This window comes from Astyanax mexicanus, chromosome 10 (assembly GCF_023375975.1).
Source record: "Astyanax mexicanus isolate ESR-SI-001 chromosome 10, AstMex3_surface, whole genome shotgun sequence".
In the NCBI taxonomy this organism is placed as follows: domain Eukaryota; kingdom Metazoa; phylum Chordata; class Actinopteri; order Characiformes; family Acestrorhamphidae; genus Astyanax; species Astyanax mexicanus.
This window is the reverse complement of record NC_064417.1, coordinates 38,862,781-38,881,638: the sequence shown is the minus strand read 5'-3', so window position 1 is coordinate 38,881,638 and position 18,858 is coordinate 38,862,781. Positions and strand designations below refer to the sequence as shown.

At 36.4% G+C, this 18,858-nt stretch overlaps 1 protein-coding gene across 2 annotated transcripts in view; it reads left to right on the top strand.

The window, feature by feature from the left end:
* Positions 1-18,858, top strand: part of cplx2 (complexin 2) — a 51,039-nt gene that overhangs the window by 11,896 nt on the left and 20,285 nt on the right. The window contains exon 1 of one of the 2 annotated variants that reach the window (XM_007246430.4): positions 69-154. The exons of the other annotated variant lie outside the window; for it this stretch is intronic. The gene's annotated coding sequence lies outside the window, so the exon portion shown is untranslated. Of the gene's footprint in view, positions 1-68; positions 155-18,858 lie in introns of those variants that run through there. 2 annotated transcript variants of the gene reach the window in all.

Here is an 18,858-nt window from a genome sequence, read left to right as displayed (position 1 = left end):
GAAGAAAGGAGGGAGGGATGGATGGAGAGGGAGAGGGAGGGAGTGGGAGGAGGGGAGGAGTGGATGGGAGGAGAGGAGGGGATGCTGGAGACCGTGCGGGAGGAGCAGTCTCTCGAGCCGCACACGAGTGAGGAGCCTGGAGCCGCGCGCGCAGGTTTGTGCATCATCTATCTTTCTTGCATGTTCTTTTCTTTTCCTCCACAGCTGGAATTGCCACTATCATCAGACAGCGCGCGAACAGCAAGCAGGTCTCGAGCTCGAGACTCACGGCAGCCACCCGTCAGCGCGTGCTCGCTCGCTGCCTGAACGCTTCTGCTGCTGCTGCTGGTGGTGCTGGTGGTGGTGATGGTGCTGCAGTGGTGCCTGCAACTCGCGCGCGGATGGTGGATGCGGGATGAGGGAGGGCTGAGCATGCTGGGTAAGGCGTGATCTGGCAGCTTCAGCTCCATGTTGCAAAAGATGTGGAAGAAAAGAAAAGAACAAAACAAGTGCAAGTGCAGCGCGAGCTCTACGGGGCTTAATTCTGTCCCTCGTGCTCGGAAGTGTTGTCCTCGCGGGGAGAAAAGAGGACGGAACGTGCAGGTACAGCCCGTGCTGGAGGGTCTGTGCACGAGGGGGTGTTGATTGTATTGTACACAGCCTCAGAGGCTGCTGTTGATGTGCTGAAGCTATAGAAAGCTTATAGCTGGCTGCAGCAGAGGCTGTATGTATGTGTGTGTGTGTGTGTGTGTGGTGGGCTACACTGGGGGTCCACAGGCAGGCAGGCTAATGTTCTCGTTTCCTCAGGGCTCAGAGCTGGCTGGGCTGGTGTCAAGCCTTTATGTATTATGTCTTTAATAATTGATTGGGCGCTCTATTGATCTTTCTTGATGCTTCACTGCTTCACATTCATCTCTTTCTCTCTTTATTTATGTGTGTATAGTGTGTATATTGTGTGTAGTAACATATATGAATTAATAATTGTCACTGTCACCTGTGTTTTTATACAAGTTATTGACATTGTGTCAGGCCCTCTACTGTTGTTTATTGTGCTATTTTAATTTGTTAGAAAAAATACAGGTTTTATTAATAGAATGAAAACCAGACATAATTAAACTGGTCATGCTCAACCAGCATGGTCGCTAAATTAGCTTAGTCTAAACTTACTTGGTCAAACACACTAAAACACACTAAGCATACTGATGCAATGGTGAAAAAAGTGATAAAAAGGTGGCAAAATTAATGAAGAAACACAGAAATGGAAAAACATTAATTTTCCAGTTTTTACGCCTGTGCATAAATTAAACAGCATAATAAACTGCAAAGAGATTACAAAACTAAAATTTAAATTTATTTATTGAAGTCTAAATAATATCCTCACTGATCAGTAGTAATTATTAGGTCTTGTGGAATTTTTGTCTGAATAATTTTAGTTGGTAAATTTCAGTCCATGCAAAAATAATGTAATCATTTGTTTGTTGCTCTGTCTCTGTTATTTGTTCCACCGGCTCTATATTTGTAGCATAAGCAGATTTATATTGTGCTTGATAGTTTAGCTGATATAGCAGTATAAAAAATTTACCAAGCCAAGCTAGACAACCATGACCAGCCCAACACTGCTGATTTATTAATATGATCAGCTTGACAACCACCAACTCAATCATGCCGGTCATGCTGATTGACCAACTGGGTGATTCTCACGAAAAACAGATTTAAAAGGGTTCACACTTGAAAAATTTCAAAAGGCATTTAAATATAAAATTTCTTTTTGTTATGCAAGACTAGGGTCTGAACTTTTTAGAAATACTTTTTTTTTTTAATTTTATAATTTTTTTCTGTATATTTTGCACCATTTTAGTCAGTCAGAGCACACACATTCTCAGTACCGCAACATGATAACACAGAACAGATATGGTTTAAAAGTTACACATTTGTTACTTTTTAAATAGATATTATTAACAGTTGTGCTCATATGTGTATATAACCCAGAAAATATTATATTTATAAGTTTCCCATTTTTTTTTATTTTATGATTTGTCTCATTACCGCAACAGATTTCATGATTCATGTCCTGTCTTTTCAGGATATTTAACTGAAAAATTACATGTATAATTTCTTATTTAGTACAGATGACCTATGAAGAAATACAATTTATCCAAATACCATTATAAACTAGAATTTGTTTTATAACAGTAAAATAATTAGTAAATAAATATGTGTTGCGGTAAAGAGAATGGTGTTTCGGTAAAGAGAGTCAATGTTTCGGTAAAGAGAGTCATTACAAGGATTCCTACTTAATTAACAATAACACTTTACACAACAAACACAGAGTGTGAATGCTGTGAATAAATAACAAACTCTAATGATGTACTTCTTGAGTTTTGTATGGAGTAGTAATATTGAACAAAATGTGGTATTTGCTGTTGAAAATTATTCTCAGTAAGACTCAAGCTGTGAAAATATCCTATTTTGAACTGTGTATTTTAATAAAACAAATTTCAACATACCTCATTAGACATAAATTCCTTAAAACTTTAAACATCACTGTATAACTAAATTGAAATGGAATGTTTAAATACAAAATAAGTAATTCAACATCTCATAAAACAACTTTTTTATTAAGTATTAATTTCATGACAGATATAAACATCAATGTACAACTAAATTGAAATTAAATATTTAAGTATGAAACAAGCAATTCAACATCTCATTAAACATCTTTGTATTAAGCATTAATCTCATGAAAAATGTAAACATCAATGTGCAACTAAATTAAAATTAAAGATAAAATTAAAGAAAGTTGTTTAATGAAATGTATATATGTGTGTATATATATAAATTTCATATATATAATATATACATTTCATGAAACAACTTTTATTGTTATAAACTGTTAATAAAGGTTGTTTCATAAAATGTGTGTATATATATATATATATATATATACATATAAACAGTTTATAACAATAAAAGTTTATAAAAATAAATTTCATGAAACAACCTTTATTAACAGTTTATAACAATAAAAGTTGTTTCATGAAATGTATATATTATATATATGAAAATTATATATATATATATATATATATATATATATATATATATATATATATATATATTATTATTATTATTTTTATATATTATTTTTATATCTTATGCGGAAGTTATATGGGTGTCACTGCCCTGCTACATAAATCTGTTTTTTATCTGAAATTGCATCATGTATTGTTTTATATATTGTTTATTATAAGTAAATAAAGGCTTTTTTATGAAAAAAAAAAAAATATATATATATATATATATATATATAAGTTCATGTCACTTAAAACATTAATTTCTCTTTACCGCAACAGTGAATCTCTCTACCGCAACAGGCCTTAAATTGTTGCGGTGTATGAGAAGGCTGTTGCGGAGTATGAGGGACCTTAACCTTCTTTGATCTCTGTGGGGCCACCATGATGCCTGGCTAAACTTTTGCTAGCTTTTTGTATTTAGACTTTAAAAACCTTAAAAATTCCCAAAACACAATAACATTTTCATTTTTTTAAACATTAAAAACTAGCTGTTTCGGTAATGAGAAACAAAAAGTTGTGTATGCTCGCTGACAACCAAGTTTTTAACATTTATCTGGAGAGGTATAAAATTAGGTGCTTACCTGGTAGCCATCTTGGGTGTCATACTAAAAGGTGTCCCCCCTCTCAAAATGGCTGTTTTTTTTCTGTTCCTTGTGGTCTTAAATGGTGCTTGAAAATTGTTGCGGAGGCTGAGAACATTGGTTCTGACCAAAGTTATTTTTCTAAATATTTTCTTTTCTTTTACCAATGAATTCCAAGTAATACATTTTTATTGACTGTAACAATTTACTTTATGAGATACATTTAAGTTTTTTATTATTTATTTATTTTAAATATTAAAATTGTGTAATTGAAGAGCCGAGATTCAGCAATGGACGCGTTGCGGTACTGAGAATTTCACACTAAATTATAAAAAATACATAATTTAAAATATCACAATGTCTACTTTTAATCACTTCCAATATAGCCTTTGATGAGATGTTTATAAACCAGTGTTTCCCAAATTGATAGCATTTACCTGTTCATCACACTCCTTAATGCCACCTCATTAGTCTGATTTCGTGAGAATCACCCAACTAATCCACCACATGCATCTGAAAACGTACACGTCGCTAGTCAAGAGCTAAATTGGTCAACCAGCTTAACCCTCTGGCTTACTAGTTTGTGCTTGGGTGACCAGCTGTTCAGTTGTTCTGTCACCTTGACCAAAACAGACCAGCTTTGACCTCAGGGTATAGTGTGTAATAGCACCTATGAATTATTAATTCGTCCCATATGTGGTTTTGCACATGTTGATGACATTGTGACAGGCACTGTAGTGTTGTGTAATTTTTTTTTTTGCCACCTCTCATTCTGTAAATGGTTGGGCGATATGGATAAAATATAATCATATTTAAATACATTTAGAGTCACAAGCACAGTACCTGTATCATATGGGTGATTACCACAGACAACAACTTACACATTTACAATATCATGTTGCATAAAAACGCGATTTTTGTTTGTATGTGATATATATTGCAATATTCAAAATGCAGACAAAGTCCATGATCCAACATGATACTAATAATGCGCTCTGTGTGTCCAAGATTGGAGTAAAATAAATTATATTAGGTGTATATAATCTGAAAGTCTGAAAAAACAAAGTAATGAGAACTGTTAACTAGCTAAATTTACACAATTTAATTTTGCGCAACCTCTTTTTGACTCTTCGACATAACCACATTGTGATATTGATGCTAAAAACAATACATTGTGCAGCATTACCATATACGTCTATTTTAAATGTAATTTCAGTCAGTTCGTTTTTGAATCAGTTGAATCAAAATTATGCTTTATGATGATAAACTCCTTGTTACAGTCACAACAGATAGAGAGTAGATTAAAAACAAAGGCAGTGTGTACTTTTTAATACCCACCTGCTGAATACACATGGTTAAATCTACAGTAGCAGAAACCTCACATCGTTTTAGTGCAGGAGACGGTAAAGCAGACTTCCTGTTCAGCAGCAGCAGTGCTAGTTTTCAGTGGGCTGCTGCACACTGGATGTTCCAAATGCACATTACTGTTCTACACCACTGACTCCTGAGGCCAAGCAAGAATCATACGTAGCCCCTGACCATCCTTCATTTGCTTTCTCAGAAAGGGCGAGCATGCTGTCATGGCTGTAACTGTGTCAGGAAAAAAAAAACATGCTGAAGCTGTGATTAATGTGGGCTACACTGCAGCGTACACTTAAGTGTACTGTTCCCTCCATGAAGGTTAGCGAGGAGGACATACAGTACATTCACATACATCAAAGCCTGAATGGCCGTACAGTGATTAGCACTCAGATCGTAAAAAGCTTATCCAGCAGATTAGCTCAGATTAAAAAAAGAAAATGTTACAAATAAATAATGCAGTGTGTCAGCCTGCATCTCATAAATAGGTAAATGTTGTGAAGAGGGCTTTGATCAGCCATTTAAAAGCACCAGCCCAAAACAATCCTGTGTTGTATAAAAATAGCTAAAGAATGCCCTTATTGAGTATTTTCTTTTTATTGAGTTGTTTTTTGATGTATACATTGACATGTCAAAAGTCATGGGAGATAATGTAGTGTCACAGTTAAAGAACACTTCATTGACCTGTGGGATATACGTGTAAAGCCTCTTGAATTAAATATAGATGTGCCTCCAATGGCTTATTGATTCAGTTTAAAAATTAAAATTCGAAACTCTCATTTATCTTGCTGCCACTATCAGTCCTTAAACTCGATAATTCAGGTCTCATTGCCATGATTAAGCTTGCAAGTGTCCAGCCTCTCTTACAAAATAACACCTTACAACTTATAGCTTCAGATGTGGGCATTCATAAGCCCAGAGGAAACATGATCTTGTGACGTTTGTTATCTTACCTTCAATTGAAAAACACTTTATACTTTTATAAAAAGGCTAGTGGTAAAAAAAAAACATTTTTGATTAAATTCAGTTTTAGCAATGAAAAAACACTGTAATTATTCCCTGATTTTATCAGTTTTACTCCTCTTAGAGTAATGTGCTGCAATTTCAAGCTGAATAGACTGTAACTGAGTTAATTTTTAGCCTTGCCTCCACTCAGTTCCCTGTATTTGGATTTCTCAGATCTTACTTGAAAAAATGAGCCAGTTCTTTGACTTCTAACCTTGCGCTAACACTGGCAGGTGACATATCGCTTGTGTGGCCCCACGTTTATCTTTGTGGATGTTCACGCTGTCGCGAGTGGGCTAGTATTAGTGTGGCAGTTAGCATGCTAACTAGCTACCTACTGAGCTATCCACTTTCTTTGAAGCTTTATTTTTTTTTTTACAATTTGTCTTGTATTTGTGCAAAAAGGCATCATATAAAACGGAAAGAGCAGAAACAGCAGTTATGAACCTTTCTGTTGTGTTCAGAACCGTTTACACTGCTGGGGAAATGAATGAAGTACTGTAAAATCAAAAGTTTATAGAGCAGAAGCTACAGACCTCAGACCCCCTGTCTGTGATTGGCCCACAGAATGTATTTGTCCGAACAGTGTAGAATGTTGCTTCATTGTGTCATAATTCATTTGCATAAAGTTCAAGCAATGTTTTTTTGCTTTGTCCATTGTTGCTTGCCGCCATGTCGCGGCCACACATCACTTTTTTCATAGGAAATAAATGGTCACCTGTCGCTCTGTGACCTGCCAGCATGAAAACAGGTTCATGTGTGTTTAGCTCTAGTTTTATAATTGTTGTTATTTTTAAGATAGTGGTTGGTGTAGAAAAGCGATGATGAAACGCTAGCATTACTGGAACTTTTAGTGTAGAGTTCAACACTGCTTGCAACAGTGGCTTTTCCCAGTTTGAGTGCCTATTCTGCAGACACTGGCGCCTTAAACGCAAAGTCTATTACCAACATCACAATATTATCCTTAAACCACCACTGCTTATCATTGGTTAACTCTTTAACCAGAGTCTTAGCTACTGGGCTGTAAATGTACTGGGCATTTACTGAATCAAGCTTGTCATAAAAAGGTTTGTGTTTTGTAAATTGGCCCGTTTCCCAGCTCTGTTTATATACCGGTTGTATCAGATTGTTTTTGAGGTTCACAGTATGTCAGTTTTGTGTGCAGTACTTTCATTATTCAACAGTGGCAAGGAAAATACAGTGTACCATTCTAGGGTACCTTTAAAAATAGGCAGAGAGGGAAGAAAGAACACATGCCAACAGAGCAGTGATATTTTACACAGCCTTTTTTTAAGTGCACAAGAATTGAACAACAAGACAGATCAGTGGAGAAGACAGAAAGTGTCTGAGAAGCTCTGGAAGGCTTTATATACACTAAGACCTGTGCATTTAGTGAGATACTAGAGGTGTGCCAAAAAATCGATTCACATAAGAATCTTGATTCTCATTTACTACGATTCAGAATCGATTTAAAATGTCCCAAAATCGATTCTAAGGTCCAATCCCATTTCTTCCCTTGGCCCTACCCCTCACTGTAAGTTCACACTGCAGCGGCACGAAGCGTTTTTCGCTCCGCCTCCCACTGCCCAAAGCGACAAGTGGCCGCTGCAGTTTGAACTTACCGTCAGACCCACACAGAGCGTAGGTGTATGAGAATCACCGGTAAGATGGCAGAACAAGCACTATATTACCTTAGATTAACGTGTAGTTTTAATGTTTTATGGCAGAATGCTTCATAACAAGCATAAAAAAGATCGCTAGTAGTTAGTTTCCGTTTCTGTTAGCTAGCTAACTAGCTAACTTTCCAGTTCCACCTTAAATAATGCAACAGGTGGCAGCGGGCTGCAGCATTTAAGGCGGAACGGAAAAATAACAATAAGCTAATCAGAGCTAATTTCAGCTCCTCATCACAGAGGAATTAAGGAATGGACAATATGAATTAATTTCTCCACCTCCTGCCCCCTTTCTGAAGAAATACAACGGCCTAAAATTAACTAGTTAATCAGCAGCTGCTCCTGAACTTTAGCGCTCCACTGCTATCATCACATCAGCCCAGCAGCGTCACCTACACACCACCGCTAGTAGCCTGGTAATAAAGCAGTGTTATTTATTATTTATTTATTGTTCATTAACGTCATTGTGATATCCCAGTGATTCCTCTGTCACTGAAGACCCACATTCCTGCACATTTTATTGTTTTTGTAACACATTACCTTCTCCAGGACCAGTGTATATTATGGAGGCTTTTTTTCAATAAGATTCATAAGCCAGAAGCAGAAATTTTTATAAATCAAATCGTTTTGAATCAAAAATCGATTTTGAATCGAATCGTGGCCCCCAAAATCGGAATCGAATCGAATCGTGAGATAGTAAAAGATTCCCACCCCTATGAGATACTATATCTTAAAGTATGTGAACTTTTTGGAATTTCATGATTTTCTGCATAGATTTGTCATAAAATTTAAAATGATCTTCATTCAAGGTAAATGTGTAAATGAACAAGTTAAAAAGAAAATGAACCTTTGGAATCAATATCTGGTTACATGATTGTAAGCTGGCCAGGCCCTAATGCCGCAATATATGCCCAAATCATGATGTTCACTCCACCATACTTTACGGCTGGGATGATGTGTTCATGATGATGTGCAGCTCCTTTTTATGCCAGATATAGTGCAGTAATAGTTCAATCTTAGCCTCATTTGTCCACAAAATTGTATCAGTACTATTGTGGGGGTGTCAGTGTGCTCTTTCTCAAACTTCAGGCTTCAGGCATGCAGCAGTGTTCTTTCAGTAAGCAGCAGCTTCCTTCATGGTGTCTGCTTGTACAAGATTTTATGGATTGTAGACTCATAAACACAGATGTTAGCTTGTACCAGTTAGGCCTTTAAATCTTTGTCTGTCACTCTGGGTTGTGTCTCCATTTTGCTCTTAGGATCATTTTGACAAAAACTTAGTCGTATTTTTTATTAGTAAAATTAGCTCTAGTACACACACCTCCAAACTAGCAGGACTTCATCATGTATGGTAACAGTTGACTCTACTTAAAATTTATAGGCCATTAAAACACAGGTTTTTGCACTAGCACTTTGAGGTTTTTATAGTTCTTCTTAATGAAGACATGAATGATCATAATTTGTTTTGTACATGTATTTTAGGCACATTATATTTGTCAGTACCCTTGACTTGGGTGAATATCAGATCACATGTTATGATTTTATGACATTTATGTAGAAAACCATGAAATCCCAAAGGGTTCACATACTTTTTCTTGCCACTGTAGATCATAGGTTTAGGTTTATGTAAGTCACTAAGACATGGTTATACATGCAGCAAAATACACGCAGCTATTGTGGACAATGTGTTGTACAGAGCAGGTGAGGGAGCTGCAGGTTGTGAAACCTTCTCTCTGCTGTGTTTACGTCTGAAAATGCCTCAGCACAGACCTACCAGCTGGGATAGAAATGCTACTTGCTAAATTATTCACATTTGTACGAAAAAAAACAAGCCCTGTCAAGATGTGGTGTGATTTTTTTTGTTTTAGATTTACATTTTTTGGTAGACTATGTTGACCTTAATTCCTCACGAAATGCCTCAAACATGTCAGTCTGGCAAAAAAAAACGGTCAGAAAGCTAAGGAGCTTAAAGGAACTCAACAGGTGTGGCAGTGACAGGTCGGCAGGAGCACTTTTATAAAAGTCTTTTGTGTCGTGTTCAATTCTCCTCCTCGCTGCTGGCCCGCTGCAGATTAGAGTTGGCGACGGAGAGTTTGATGTCTTTTTGAAGGCTTCCACTGTAGTTCATTAGCTTGGCTACTTGAGATAATCCTGTAGCTGTGAAATTGGCAGCAAACACCCTTTTTTGATTGGAGTTCAATACAAGAGAGAAATAAACTGGCAGTGCTGCAGCTGTCAACAAGTAGTACAGTAGTATGTTTATTGCCTTTGATTGCTCCTCTGTATTATTTGTGTGGACAGGGAGTGGACTTGATTCTCCAAAGATTTTTTTTTAAGCAGACGCCAGTGACACCATCTCTGGCTGTGGTGAGATGTTAGGGAAGTTGGCTGTAATTGAAAAGACCTTTAATCTAGCAAAATGCTGTGGAGATAATGCTCTTTTGGACTGGCTGCTCGCGGCAAGCATTTCAAATGAGAGCTTATCTCCCTTCCCCAGATTCTCCCTCCTTCTAAGTGGTTAGCTCCTGGGCAGACGCAAATGGACACTGAGCACTCTTCAAACACACAAAAGATGCTCAAGCTAGCTAAAAGTTTAAAAAATAGAGGTAATCAGATATGAGTTGTGGAGTTTTGGAGGTCAAATATATTGTTTACATGAGCTATTCAATAATTATTTAATCTCCACTACTACTTTTTTATATAATTTTATTTAGATTATTTTATCCCACTTTTTCCCCAGCTTACAAGACCAATTACCCAACCCACTCATTAAGACTCCCCCTATCACTAGTGATGCCCCAACACCAGGAGGGTGAAGATTATCACATGCCTCCTCCGATACATGTGAACATGTGACTCTGCCTCTTTTCCAACTGCTGATGATGCAGCATTGGCGAGTAGCATCGGAAAGTTTGGAGGAAAGTGCAGCGACTCGGTTCTGATACATCAGCTTACAGACGTCTTGTGCTGATTGACATCACCCTAGGAGTGATAAGGAAAGAGAGAGCGCCATCTATGCGCCCAGAGAGAGCAGGGCCCATTTTTTAAAAAGATTTATAGTGTGTTTTAATTTCATAATCCAGTCTGACTGACCTGCCTTTAGCTCATTGAGTTCCTTGTAAACGCCACAGTCAAGTCTATGTGTGCGTGTGTAATGGTACACTCTCTGCACTGATATCTGTTGTTGTTTGTCGACTGCTGATGTGAATAACTCTTTCACAGTGAAGTGAATGTGTTATGGTTTGCGTTTCTAAAGTGTGTGTGTGTATTAGCATTAGCAACAGCCTTCACTGGGTTTCAAAAAGTAAAATATGTGCAGTTCTCCCACTGGTAAAACAGAGCGATAGTTTTAAACAATGTCAGATATTTTGTTTCATGCTCCACTGTAAAATACATCCACACTATAGACTCTAACTAAACTTTTTTATTTACTTTTTGAGAGCTCTCCTGCTGGATGTACACAAATGTACATTAATATGGGCTTGTGGACCCCAGATGAAGCTCCGAACACTGTGGGTAACAGAAAGTCTCAGAACTGGATTGAGGTTAAAATAATTAAAATAGCAGATTGCAAATGCATTAAAATTTGCCTGGATCAGGTCTGATACCAAGTCACTGGATTTGATCAGGACATCCCTAGTTACAGTGTTAATTTACTCTGACAAACAAGAAGCTTACGCCAAATAATTAGCACAATGCTATACACCTCAACCTAGCAATGAATCAAAATCCATTAATCCATTATACAATTTCTATTAAACACTGTTTTATCCTTTAAGCAAAATGGGTAACATTTAAAAATGATCTATAATGCACTTCATTTAAAGTCTTACTCTTAACAGACAGATGGGCAAACATCTTTTACCTGCTTTAAAAACTGCATGTGGAGCGTGCAAAACTGACAGACGTGTTTGCATGACAGATGTAGCAAACCTGTTTATTCATGTGGGTTTATTTTGTAGGATCTCTATTAACTGCCTGCTACTATTCCCGAGGTTCGTGCTTAAAAGATGACAAAACAACAGACGTTAATTAGGCTTCTTCTACGAGCCTGATAGGCAAAGCAGGGCTTACACACAGACTGGAGAAAAAGAAAGAAAAACATTAAGAAAAAAGAAAGAAAAACATTAAGAAAAAAGAAAGAAAAACATTAAGAAAAAAGAAAGAAAAACATTAAGAAAAAGGAAAGAAAAACATTAAGAAAAAAAGAAAGAAAAACATTAAGAAAAAGGAAAGAAAAACATTAAGAAAAAGGAAAGAAAAACATTATGAAAAAGGAAAGAAAAACATTAAGAAAAAAAGAAAGAAAAACATTAAGAAAAAGGAAAGAAAAACATTAAGAAAAAGGAAAGAAAAACATTAAGAAAAAAGAAAGAAAAACATTAAGAAAAAGGAAAGAAAAACATTAAGAAAAAGGAAAGAAAAACATTAAGAAAAAAGAAAGAAAAACATTAAGAAAAAAGAAAGAAAAATGAGCGATACTCAGTGATAAGTGATACTTAATGGTAAAAAAAATTAAACAGAGATGTAACAGCTCAACCAGTCATCCAAACTATGAAGAAAAACATATGGAATTATTGACTAAACAAAAAGTGTTAAACAAACCAGAATATATTTAATTTAGATTATTCAAAGTAGCACATATTTGCTTAGATGACAGCTTTGCACATCTTTTGGCATTAGGTCAGTCAGCTTTATGAGGTAAAGTCACCTGGAATGGCTTTCGGGTAACAGCTGTGCTGAACTTATCAAGAGTTAATCACTTGAATACAGTTGTGCTGTGAAGAGGTATAGTTGGTATACAGTGAATAACCTATTTGAGTATACTCTAATCCATGTAATGGCAAGAACTACTCAACTTAAGAACTAAAGAAAGAAAAAATACTTTAAGTTTCTTTAATGTTAAAGTTTGAAAGTATTTTCAAATGCAGTTGAAAAAAACATCAAAAATGTTAGGATGAAACTGGCTCTCATCAGGAATGCCCTAGGAAAGGAAGAGCAAGAGTTCCCTCTGTTGCACAGGATAGGTTCATCAGAGTTATCAGCCTCAGAAACCGCAAGTTAACAGCTGCTCAGATGAAAACACCTAAATGCTTCACAGGGTATTTTGGTTTGTATGTCTGTATGTCCCTGTGTAAGACAGGAAATAAACAAATCATGGAACAAAAATGTAATTGGAGGATTTTGATCCAGTATTTTACATTGTGAAATGAATTGTAAATAAGTAATGATAATCTTAAAACACATATTAACATATTTGATTATTGAAATTATAAATAGCTTGTTTGTTCTTTGTGGATCTTTATTCTCAGTTTCTTTTTGCACAAATCTAATAACACTGATTAAACTGAAGTCAGTGAACGCTGCACCAGCATTGTGTATATACTGCAGTGTGACAGAGGCTAATTGGCCCCCATTGGAGAAGGGGTTTCCCGTGACCTCTCACGCTACTGATATACTTTGACACTCACTTAGCAGGAGGTCAGTAGCAATGAATGCAGACCCCCTCCCGGATAGCAAGTGTCCCCAACTGCTTTTACTCTGCAGTGGGTGGAACATTCATATGCTGACTCGAGTGGGTCAATACTGAGTCATTATATACTACAGTAAAATGTCAAGAAGGTGTTGCACAGACAGATAATACAGCTGCACTGCTCGCTGTGTGGACAGGCTCAGGGTGCAGTGAAGGAGTGATGGGTAATGAAGAAGTGATGTGCGAAGTTCTTGCAGCCCTCCTGCACTCCTCCAGGCTTCATCATCCTCTCCTGGCAGCTGATGTTTTACACAAGAAGCCGTTGCCCTGGTAACAACACTTCACACCTGATTCTGTAATGCCACTTCATTTGCCCCAGCCAATTTATGAGACCCGCTCAGGAGGGACCTGAGACAATGCATAAATATACGCTTAGTGTGAAGATATCTAAGAGGCCCTCTCCTCTCTATTAGCCGTTGCATCATTCTAATATAGATTATAGTCACTCTCTGAATGCTCCAAACCATGGGGGAACTGCTACCTACTTCACTATCTCCCCACGTGTGAGTTTAAAATTTAAAGGGAATTTGGTTTGGAATAATAGTGTGTGTGTGTGTGTGAAAAGCCAGAGAAAGGTCATCCACACACACAGCAGCTTCAGGAACACCGTCACTCATCATAAAACACGTGAATTATTGTTCAGCCAAGCATGTCATGAAGCAGACAAAGGAGAGGCCAAAGTTAATTAGTGACACAGCAGGCATGAACGAAGAGTCAAATAAAGTCGAACCTCACACAGCTCTGTAATGTTTTTGATAAGAGAAAAGACCACCCGAGAGACTCGCAAGCTACGCACTTGAAAATTTCCCAAAAGCAGAAGCCCATGCTAGGTTTACTTGTGGCTTTAGGGCTACACAAAGTCACTGGCATTTTTTATGGTAGCACAAATCATGCACTTGACATGATTTAAAGGTGTTACTACATTTACCGTGCATTAATTGAGTGTTTTAAGTTGTTCTTTGATACATAAACAGTAAGGTATGCAACATTGTTTGGGGTGAAAATTGCCAAACATTTCAAATCATCCTGCCTAAGAAAGAAGTGTGTTAACATCCACTTCATAATCCAGTTCTAAACAGATTTCTGCAGTTGTCTGATTGTCCAAATAGTCATGTAAACAGCATAATTTAATTTCTATGGTTGGAATAAAATCCAATAATCCAATTAAGAAATCAGATAAAGTATTTCCCAGTCCATGCATTCTCTTAAACTTTATTAACCGGTATTCTCAGAATTCTCAGTCTTGTGCATGCATGCAAGTGATGCTGAAACAACATGACAGCAGATGTACAGCAAGGTTTGGGGAATTATTGTTATGTACCCATATTGTAAAGAAACACAGTGGAGAAAACTGCAAAACATAGAAATAGATTATTATTAAATATATACTAATTTAGGTGAAAAAGGCTGAAATATGACAGCTGAGCAGGCCTGTCTTTTCTTATCAAAACACCCAGCCTGAAGTGTGTGAGAAATGTGTGAATCAAACTCTTTTGCATTTGTACTTAAAAGAGTACAAAGCTTGTCGCTGGGGCTGTACCTTATATTGAGGTACAATAAAGTACCTTTCAGTTTAAGTCCTTTTTTGTACCAATGTTTTTTGTGCCAATAAAGATTATAAAGATTACAAACATTATCAACTAAATATGTGTCAAGAACTTGATGATCCAAAATTGTCTGGCTTTCAAATGGAAAATGTGCAATTAAAATATATATTGTTTATTAGTACAGTGATACAAAGAACACAGAATGTACCTTTTGTCTGGTTAAATGGTAGAAATATGTACTTCCTGCTGTTAGGAAAGACTTTGTACTTCAGAGGGAACAAATTTGACCCTGTAAAGACCAATATTGTACTTTTAAGGGTACAATTATGAAGAGTGTACCCTTAAATACAAGAAAGTACTTCTATCGTACCTGTTTTTTAGAGTTTACTATAGATCTGCTGTGTTCATTAAAAACATTATCCCATTTTTACGTGGTGTTGCATTTAGGCAATGCACCCATACTGTGCTGTGATGGATGGAGAGATGATTAAATGAATGGACAAACAAATAAACAAATGACAAGCTGTCAAAGAGACATACATATAAGCTAGAATGCTAGGTTTGGATTATGCTGATTGAAATAGCTTTAGCTGGTTAGCTATCAGGTGCTTTTTATTTTCTGTTCGCTTAATATTTCCACTGCATTTCTTTACTCTGGGCAATTCAGACTCTTGATTCGTTTTTACCCTTGGTGTGATTCATTCGGACAGGTCTGATCATTTATCACAATTAGATGCAACTGCATCAGGGCCAATGATAGGTCCATGTACAACTGTTATCCATATATGAAAAGCAAATTCCAAAAAAAGGAATGTATACATCTACTTAGTCTCACCTATTCACACTATTCACAGTTATACACAGTGTCTTAGTCTGGATTGCTATTTAAATGACAACCAGTCAGAGCAGACATACCACTCTCAGAGTTAGCATATTAAAAACAGTCTGGTTTCTTCTAAGTCTTAAAGAAACTTCAGAAAGAAAATGATTCCTATTTGTGATGCATAAACCCAAATATCATAATCAGTCCTCAGTGCAAACATAAAACCCAGGAGAAATGCAGGATATGGCCCCAGGATGTATGCTTGCATCAAGCTAAGTAAAAACAGGCTCATTTTCCTCCCATGTGCAGTGCATTCTGTCCTGGCTGCATGCCCCATATTTAATCTTATCATCAATGGTGCTTTGCTGTCAGAATCACTTTGTAAACCAGGCAGAGCAACACAGAGTTTAACCTAATTACCCTTCATGCCCTGACTTCCAGTATCCCTCTGTGCGACTCCCACTCCTTTCCTCGTGTGGGAAGGATCTCAGTCTTTTTTATCTTTCGAGCCAGTGAACATTTTCACCCCAATGGAACAGTTCATAGCATTTTTGTTTTCTTTACATGAAAAAAATGGAGTAATGATAAAGACTGTACTGAAGAACAAGACTGGATTCAGTGACATTAACCTACGTATTTCTGTAATGCATCTTATTCATGTGGAAATAATATCAATACCAAAAAAACAGTGCTGAATCACACATATAGATTATATAGTATTATTTTAAACTGCTAAACTAAATTAATATTTTAAAATTCATAGTAGCAGTACAAACTATATATATATATATACTTCCTGTCATGCAAAAACATTTTTTTACATTGTTTTCATTTAGCAGTCAGTTTTTACACTGTGTTAAAAAAAACATGAAAAATAGACCAAAATAAATATTCTGAAATGAAACAAAGTCTTTAAAATGTATTATATTCAAAATATGTCATTTTCTTCTATACTAATCTGGTTAATAGGTGTAGATATTAAGTTTTTTATATTTTATATATACTGAGAGGTACACACTTTTTTTAAACCCAACAAAACATCATTGTTCTTTTGTGTTCCACAATTAGTGACATTTACAGTGTGATTGAAATCGTTTGTAAGTGTAGCTGCTCCCTTTAGAGACAGAATACTCATTTTCAGTTCCAATGCATTTAAGAGAACTCTCATTTAAGACTAAATGCCATCCATTATTGTCATTTTCTCCCACGTAAAATTAGGTCCTTGTAGGCTTCTCTAATGCCTTTTATATTCCCTAATTCATGATAATTGTCAAGAAAAAAGAAGCCAGATGTGACACTGAATGAGCTGTGAGTTTAATTTGACAATTTAATTCCAAATGAAAAAATGCACTGATCCTATTGAGTGCTCAAACTTTACACCGTCAAAGCCCTAGTGTTGAATTTACTCATTGTTAAAGTGCAGCTGGAAGCAAATAAACACAGATAATAGAACAGCGCTCGGTACATTTTAGGCCAATGCTTTTAGGCCAGTATCTACATAACTGCTGCATAATTGCTACATTGATACATAAACATTTGTACATTTATGTAGAAAATCTACATTATATATTATATATAACCAATCATATATAACTACAAATAAATGCTACTTTAATTGGATTAATATTACATTTATTAATTATTATAGAAGCTGGTGCGGTAATTAATAAATGAACATTTTATAGCACAAAATTCCTTTCTTTTACAGCAGGAATACAAATATATATATATACTAATCAAATTTTAAAAGCTGCCCTAGGGTGCAGTAATTCAGTATTTTAAATGTCTCACTGATTTTAGCTGGCAGAAAAGATAGCTAACAAATGTAGCCAACAAACTTGTTTTTAGCCAAGCTCAGAAACTGTTTGGCCATCATTATTCTGAGTTTAATTTTGTCACCTGGTTTGAAGGTCAGTGTGTTAGTTATCTTAAATAACTGGTTAGATTAATTTCTAACTTGCCTTATCATTTTTCACTGCCTTGCTACAAAACACTTTTTAACACTCTAGACCAAACATATTTTACATCACTGATGAACAGTTTATAACATTTGGTTTAAAAATGCCCAACAAAAAAAATATTTTTCGGCTTGTCATGGCTGCTGCACCTGCACAGATCTCCACAGATAGAGAGGCGGGCATCCCCTCCTGCCCACTGACTCTCCACCACTCTCTGCACAAGCAGCAAACTGATTGGTTCTTTTTGTTTAAGGTCGGGACTTTATCCATAAACAGCTGCCATGTTAAGCGTTAGAAGAAATACCATTAATGCAGCCATCAGTGGCCTGTCTCCTCATTAATACTCTCTGTCTCTGCTTGTAAGATAGTGAGGTTAAATAAAGCTGTGCTATCAAATGCTGCACGATAACATATGGGGTTCCAGATGGTGAACGCTAATATATGAGGTAAATTATGATGTTATGCTATTATGATAATAAAGATCGCATCTTCTTGTAGACATCAACTGCTGCTGTAAGGAAATTGACAATAGCATAAATTGGGAAGATTTCCTAAACTGATGCTGGGATGTTGTACAGTATATGAGCTGATTTGTAGTCTAAGTAACTTTAGATAAATATACAACAAATTTAAATGCAGTAAGTGACTAATATCTTGTGAAATTGTTTTGTAACAAATGACCAGGGTGGAAATACAGTGATTTTTCCAGAATGCTCCTACATGGTTCAAAGTCACACAAGCCAAAATGTGCCCAGTTTCTACAAATCCGATGCTCTCAGCTCAAATTAAGAGTTATGGAAGAGCAGCAGAAATTAGGGCAGAGGTTTGGTGATTAACCACAATCTTCTCCGCCAATCCGATTACTCACCTCAAGCCTTTTTCCAGCTGCACATCGCTCAATGCCTGCACATGCAAAGGGCCCAGTCAATGCAGAGTTTCACTAATGAGGAGAGAAGAGTTCTCCCTCTCTCTCTGCACCTCCTTCTGCTGGCTGTAATGTATTCCATTGCGCTGTACTCTGTGCAGTACGTCAGATCAGGTGGAGACAGACTAAAATTAGAAGTTAAAATTGAGCAGGGAAATTGACTGTGGAAATAGCCCATCTATTTTACACTGTATTTCACAGTTGTAGAAATGCTGTAGAGTTATTGGGTTTGTAACATTAGGTAAGGGTGGGGTTTGTGTAATTAAGACCCTTTCCAGTTTTGTCAGTTTTTGGAAATTAAAATAGTGTAACGGTTATAACTGCACTGTATCCATTTACTGCTGTACAGTGTCATGATTATGTTTGTTGAAGCCTTTTTATGTGAATCACTGAGGCTGACT